Consider the following 7,191-nt stretch of genomic DNA (forward strand, 5'->3'; position numbering starts at 1 on the left):
GTGACTCGGATGTCCGCCGATGTGGAGCGCATCTGACCGGTCGATAGATTCGCCCGGTCGGTATAGCTTGAAGATAAATGGATCTGCATGCACTGGAAGTATAGAGAATAACCGATCGGGCCGCCGCATGCAAGCGGTCGAGCAATCACCGATCGTACATACATTAATTCTTTCCGCTCGCAGGCGGTTTAGTAAATATTTACAAACATTGAAATTTTAATTACAAACGACGACCGGGACCTACACGCAGATCAAGCCCCCACTTCGTCCAAAGATTACAAAAAATAGGCTTAATGCCTAAACATAACGAGGTGCTCGGAATTCCAAGTCCCCTCGATTACCCGACCAGTTGTCGTCTCCAATCGGTATGTACCCGGCCGTATGATCGCGCTGATGATGTACGGCCCTTCCCAGTTTTGAGCTAGCTTTCCGCCCTCTGAAGGTTGACTGGCCTCCCTTCGTCGTAGAACGTAATCTCCAACTTGGAAGTAACGAGGGTTGACCCGAACGTTTTTCGAACTCTTAACACGCTTCTGGTACTCGGCCATACGCCGAGCGTCTAGCTCTCTTCTTTCTTCGACTCCGTCGAGATCCACGACCATCGCATGTTCATTTTCCTCCGCGTTGTAGGTTCTTTCTCGATCGGTCGGGATCCAAGCCTCGATCGGGAGTCGGGCTTCTGCTCCATAAACCAGGGCGAAAGGGGTCTCCAAAGTAGCTTCCCTCGGGGTCGTCCGATAAGTCCACAACACATATGGCAACTCATCGGCCCAACTACGACCAGCCGAATGTAGCTTCTTTTCCAGACCTTCCAAAATCGTCCGGTTTGCATTTTCCACTTGACCGTTTCCCTGCGGGTAAGCCATCGACGATCGGACGTGAGTCGTCCCGATCGTGGCCAAGAAATTCTGGAAATATTGGCTTACGAATTGGCGACCGTTGTCGCTGATGAGATGCACGGGCACGCCAAAGCGGGAAACCACATTGCGCCAAAGAAAACGAGCACATTGCTGAGAGGTGATCGTGGCTAAGGGCTCGGCTTCTATCCACTTGGAGAAGTAATCAATGGCGACAATCACGAATTTTCTCCGACCGGAGAGCTGAGGGAAAGGACCCAAGATGTCTACCCCCCACCTAGCGAAAGGAATTGCGGTCGTGACTGGCTGATAGAAGGTTGCCGGTCGTCCAGGCATCCGGGCGAACAGTTGGCACGTCTCACATTCCCGAGCTAACTTTTCACAGTCTAGCTGGAGGGACGGCCAATAGTACCCGATCAGCATGATACGACGGGCCAGGGATCGGCCTCCTTGATGTGAAGAGCAAATTCCCGAGTGCAGTTCCTTCATGACTAAATCGGCCTCAAATGCGGTCAAGCAGCGCATAAGAGGGCCTTCATACGATCGCCTGTAGAGACGACCGTCCAAAACTTGGAACCTTGGGGCTCTAAGCTTGGCCTTCCGAGCACGTTGTGGGTCGTCTGGGAGGCGACCATGCTCGAGGTACTCTTTCAGATCGGTGATCCAATTGTCTTCTACCGGTTGGATTGGATTGACCGGTAGACGATGAATGCTGTGTCTCGGGATCACCAAAATCCGAGCTATCTTCGACATGTATTCCGGGGCGTCTTGAGCTAATTTAGATAAGATATCTGCGTCGGCATTATCCAATCGGGGTATGTGTCGGACGGTATACCCCCTGAACTGAGCAAGCTTCTCCATGGCAAGGTCTCGGTACAGTTGCAAACGCTCTCCATTGACTTCATAATCCCCGAGGACTTGCCCGACCACAAGCGTGGAATCTGTTTGAGCTCGGATGTATTCAGCCCCCAAGTCCCGAGCGCACTGTAAGCCATTAACAAATGCTTCGTATTCGGCTTCATTATTGGTTGGGTGGAACTGATACATGAGAGCGAAATAAACCTTGAATCCTTCCGGGCTCGTGACCACTACTCCTCCCCCGGCTCCTTTCTTGCTACTCGACCCGTCAGTAGCCAACGACCACCACTCAGCCTCGGGATCCGCAACCTCGGGGGGTCGGGTATCCCGGGCGGTGCACTCGACCAAGAAATCAGCAAGGGCCTGACCTTTGATAGCCGGTCTCGGTCGGTATTCGATCGCGTACTGGGTCAGCATTAACGCCCATTTGACTAAACGTCCGGATGATGAAGCAGTTCGGAGGACTGGCCCGATCGGCTGATCGGTCAACACGCGGATTGCTCGACCTTGGAAATAGGGAGCCAACTTCTTTGCGGCAATGTATAAGGCGTAGACGACCTTCTCTAGCCGGGAGTACCGGAGCTCAGGACCATGTAGCGCGTGGCTTACATAGTACACCGGTCGCTGGACCCCTTCCGGATCGGTTCGGCACAACACTGCGCTTACTGCACGATCGGACACGGCGAGGTACACGTCTAGCTCTTCTCCGAGCTCGGGCTTTGAGAGCACAATTGGTGACATGAGATACTCCTTTAGCTCATCAAAAGCCGCTCGGCATTCTTCGTCCCAGACGAATCCATTGACCTTTCGCAATACCTTGAAGAAAGGTAAGGAGCGCTCGGCTAACTTGGAGAGGAATCGGCTGAGGGCTGCCAACCGACCGGTCAATTGCTGGACTTCCCGAACGGTAGAGGGTGGTTGCATGTCCAGAATCGCTTTCACTTTCTCCGGGTTGGGCTCGATTCCTCTCTTGGTCATCATATAGCCGAGGAACTTGCCGGTCTGAACCGCAAATGTGCACTTAGTCGGGTTCAGCCGCAACTGGTACTTCCTCATGATCTGGAAACACTCCCGGAGGTCCCGAGTTTGGTCGGATCGGTCCCGACTCTTGACCAGCATGTCATCGATGTAAGCTTCCATCGTTCGTCCCAACAGATCGGCAAAGAGCATGTTGACCATCCTCTGGTAGGTCGCTCCTGCGTTCCGAAGGCCGAACGGCATCACTCGGTAGCAATACAGCCCATCCGGGGTCACGAAGGCTGTCTAGCTCTCATCTTCATGGTGCATCATAATCTGATGGTACCCCTTGAAGGCATCCATGAAGCTCATTAACTCGGCCCCGGCTGTTTCGTCGACCATCTGGTGAATGCTCGGTAGAGGATACGGGTCGAGCGGACAGGCCTTGTTGAGGTCGGTGAAATCAATGCACATCCTCCAAGCCGGAGGTTTAGGAACAAGGACGATGTTCGCCACCCACTCGGGGTACACCACCGGACGGATGTGCTCGATCGCCGCCCTCTTTTTGACTTCTTCTCTCACAAACTCGCGGCGATCGGATGACAGGTGTCGTGTTTTCTGCACGACCGGCTTGGCTGCGGGGTCGACGGCCAATTTGTGACAGATAACCGATCGATCGATCCCGGGCATATCTTCGGGCCCCCACGCAAAGATATCGGCGTACTCCCGGAGTATGGCCAAAACTTCCGCTCGAAGCTCGGGGGTGAGGGCTCGGCCAATCTTGATCTTCCTATCCGGGCGGTCCTCGGATAGGGGAACTTCTTCTATTTCTTCGGAAGGCTCAGGTTGTTCCTTCCGATCCTTAGCCTCTTCTTTGGCTATGGTGTTCACCCGGGAAGATGGACCGGAGTCGCGTCTATTAACCGCTCGGGTGTAACATTTCCGGGCGGATTGGACATCGCCACGGACCACACCGACCCCATTGGGGGTGGGGAATTTCATGCACAGGTGGGGCATAGAAATTATCTCACCGATCTTCATAATGGCAGGTCGGCCCAAGATAATGTTGTGGACGCAATGGAGGTTCACCACAACAAATTCCAGCTCCGTCTTGATCGACTTTGGGGGTGCGCCGATCTCGACCGGGAGCGTTATTTTTCCCTCGGGGTAAATAAGAGCCCCGGTAAATCCTGACAGTGGTACACCGACCGGAGTCAGCTCCTTCCTGTCGAGGCCAAGCTTCTCAAAGACGTCCAAGTATAGGACGTTCACACTGCTGCCCGTATCAACCATAACCCTCTGGACGTCCGTCCCCTTAACGTCAATCGTGACCACGAGCGCCTCCATGCCGTGGTCACTGCTTGTAGGTTGGTCTTCCAGGGTGAAGGTTATGGGTTCCATCTTTTGCCTCTTCCCGGTTTCCCGAGAATCCACTATAGCGACCGGGCAATTGCTTCGCGGTCGGGAAGCGTCTTCCAATCCACCGAAAATGACGTGGATGGTCGGCTTTCCTGCTGGTCGGCTGCTAGACGGAGGGTCAGGGTCCCGTCGGTCATCACGACGATCATCTCTTCGATCGTCTCTTCGGTCCTGACCTGACCGATCGGAGCGGTGATGAAAGCGCCGCTGTTCTCTTCGATCGGTATTCCTCTTGGGGTCTTCTCTCCTCCCCACACACTTGTCCAACTTCCCTAGATTGAGCAGATCTTCCAACAGTTGGAGCAAGTGAGTACACTCTTCAGTGTCATGCCCAGCACATCGATGGTAAGCGCAATGCTTACTCTTGTCAGGGCCATCTCGATCGGGATGGGGAAGCTTGATGAAGTTGCATGACTGGGCATACTGCATGGCCTCCGCTGCGGATCGGTTCAAGGCCGTAAACTCACCAGTCCTGGTGCGGGATCGAGGGTGGTCATCACCCGATCGGTGTTCCGCCCGGCCGGCCGGTTTACGAGATGAAGACCCGACCTCCTGCGAGCGCTTTACGGCGTTCGCCTCGCCAGCGTTGGCATAATCTGTGACCCTTCGAAGGGCCTCTTCATACGTGGCCGAGGGGTGTAAAATGAAGTCCTGATATAAATGCCCCGCTCGGAGAGATATGTGTAACATGTGGGTGGCGGTGGTATCGTCCATGGGCTCTACCTCCCCGACCGCTGCCTTCCATTTGGTGAGGAAGTCGGTCAAGCTCTCGCCTTCAAGTTGCTTGGCCTTCTCCAGATACATATAAGGCTTCCTCACCACTTTGGAAGTGATGAACTTCCTCACAAACTTGACCGCCAGGGTGTCAAACCTGTCGATCGAACCCGGCTGTAGAGTTCGGAACCACTCCGCCGCTCGACCGGTAAGCGTGGAATAGAAAGCCCTGCACATCACGGCATCTGACACACCCTTCAGCGTCATATTGCTGTAGAAATCATTGACGTGAGCCTCAGGGTCCGTCCGACCATCGTAACTTTTCTCTCCAGAGACCTTTAGATCGAGCGGGTAAGGCTGAGCCATTACTGCCGCTGTGAAAGGCGTCTGGTGCAGGGTCGGTTGTCCAACCGGGGCTGCTGCAGGGTGCGCATTTCTGAATTGCGCAAATTCCGCCTGGAGGTTATAGAGTAATCCTCGGGTCTCGTTGAGCTCAGCGGCTTGGGCGGCTTGGGCTGTATCCCGAGCGCGTCGCCGTCAGTGAGATCTCGACCCGCTATACCCAGATGAAGCCTCCTGGCTAGCCTCCTGCATCTGTACGTCTTCTTGCCCGCGGTTCGGGTCTTGGGGTCCCAAACGCTGGCGCATCTCCGGTCGAAGGCGATCGCTTGCTGGGCCTGCGCTGGTGCCTCCATCGCATCAGCACCCCCCGACCCCAACCGCGAATGAGCCGAGCGTCGAGCCCGAGAGGCTGATCGACGCTGCGGCTCTACCTGTGCGGTCGGCTGTACTGGAGGGGCGGCGGCTGGAGCTGTGTAGGCAGGCGTGTATGGTGGATAACCAACCGGGGGAGTGTAGTATATCGGTTGGCCTGGCCAATACCCGTACGGCGGAGGGGGGGCCGGGTATGGATATTGACCGGGATACATCATCGGCTGCTGCTGATATGGTTGGCCGGGTGTTGGGTATCCCGGTTGTATGTAGTTCACCGGTTGTTGGGCGACCGGGTATGTGTTAGATGGGTGTGGTGGTGAGAGATTGAGATTCAGCTCTACCGTTTGACCCTGCTGTTGGGTGGCATGGTGCCCAGATGAGCTAGCTGCATCCGCCTGGTCGTCGGCGAAGTTGTTTTGAGCCCACGGATACATTGTTGCAAAGAGACCGAGTGCTCGTCAAGACGTTGCTTTCTCGCACGGATCCCCACGGACGGCGCCAAAATGATACTGCTAATTCTACGCAAGCAATATAAAATAAACCCGAGACCAATTAAAGCAAGTAAAAGATTTTATTGATCACGGTAAAGGCCCTAAGTACAATCTACTTGGTTGCTCTGAGTACCGACTGACTGCGGTCGGGATTCTCTAGTAACAACCTATCGATCGTCCAAAAGTCCCTTCCACTGTAGCTACTGTGGGTATTTATAGCCGCTATGCCGGGGACAGGATTCCAGCCGTTCGGCATGTCCTCCACGTAGCCACCACGTGTCATCCTCCCGGGTGCCCTGTCTGTCATCGTAAAGAGCCGCCACGTGTCCTTTTGTCAGCTCTCTTGCCAAAGGGCTACCGCTCGGCGGTCGACACCGATGCTCGGGCAATTTCCGGTTGCTTCCCGACCGGGTTCTTCATAAAAGCCCGACCTGTTACCTGCAAAGACAAAAAGACAAAGACAAAGGCAATCCGGTCGTGGTGGAGCTTATGTCGGTCGGGATATTCCCTACCATATATATATATATATATATATATATATATATATATATATATATATATATATATATATGGAAGTATTCAGGTGCGGGAATGGCTTTTCGTGCGATTGGACGCACTTTAAACATTAAAATGACGCACATTAAGTATTAACTTTGCACGTCTTAGTTTATAACACGGACGCACTTAAGCATACCAATCACGCACCGGCCTTAAGCACACTACACACGCACATTAAGCGCAAAACTCACGCACATTAAGGACTCACACACCTTAAATTATAACAACTATTCACATTACGCACCTTAAGCACTAACCCCACGCACCTTAAGCACAAACTCCATGCACCTTAAGCACAAACTTCACGCACCTTAAGTTTCAACAACTACGCACATTAAGCATACAACCCACACACTTTATGCACAAACCCCACGCACCTTAAGCACAAACCACACGCACATGAAGCATAAAACTCACGCACATTAAGCCGAAACCCAAGTACCTTAAATTTACCTAGATGCAAAAATTACAAAATTACCACCGCGTTTTTTTTTTAATTTTGGTAATTTTGGACGGTGATTTAAGCAAGATCAATGGCTCAGATTTAACCGCACAACCGCACCAGAACCTAATTCTATGTGTGTGTATGTGTTTATATATATATATATATATATAAAGTGAAC

The sequence above is a fragment of the Ipomoea nil genome, unplaced genomic scaffold (assembly GCF_001879475.1).
Source record: "Ipomoea nil cultivar Tokyo-kokei standard unplaced genomic scaffold, Asagao_1.1 scaffold1421, whole genome shotgun sequence".
NCBI classification, from domain to species: Eukaryota; Viridiplantae; Streptophyta; class Magnoliopsida; order Solanales; family Convolvulaceae; genus Ipomoea; species Ipomoea nil.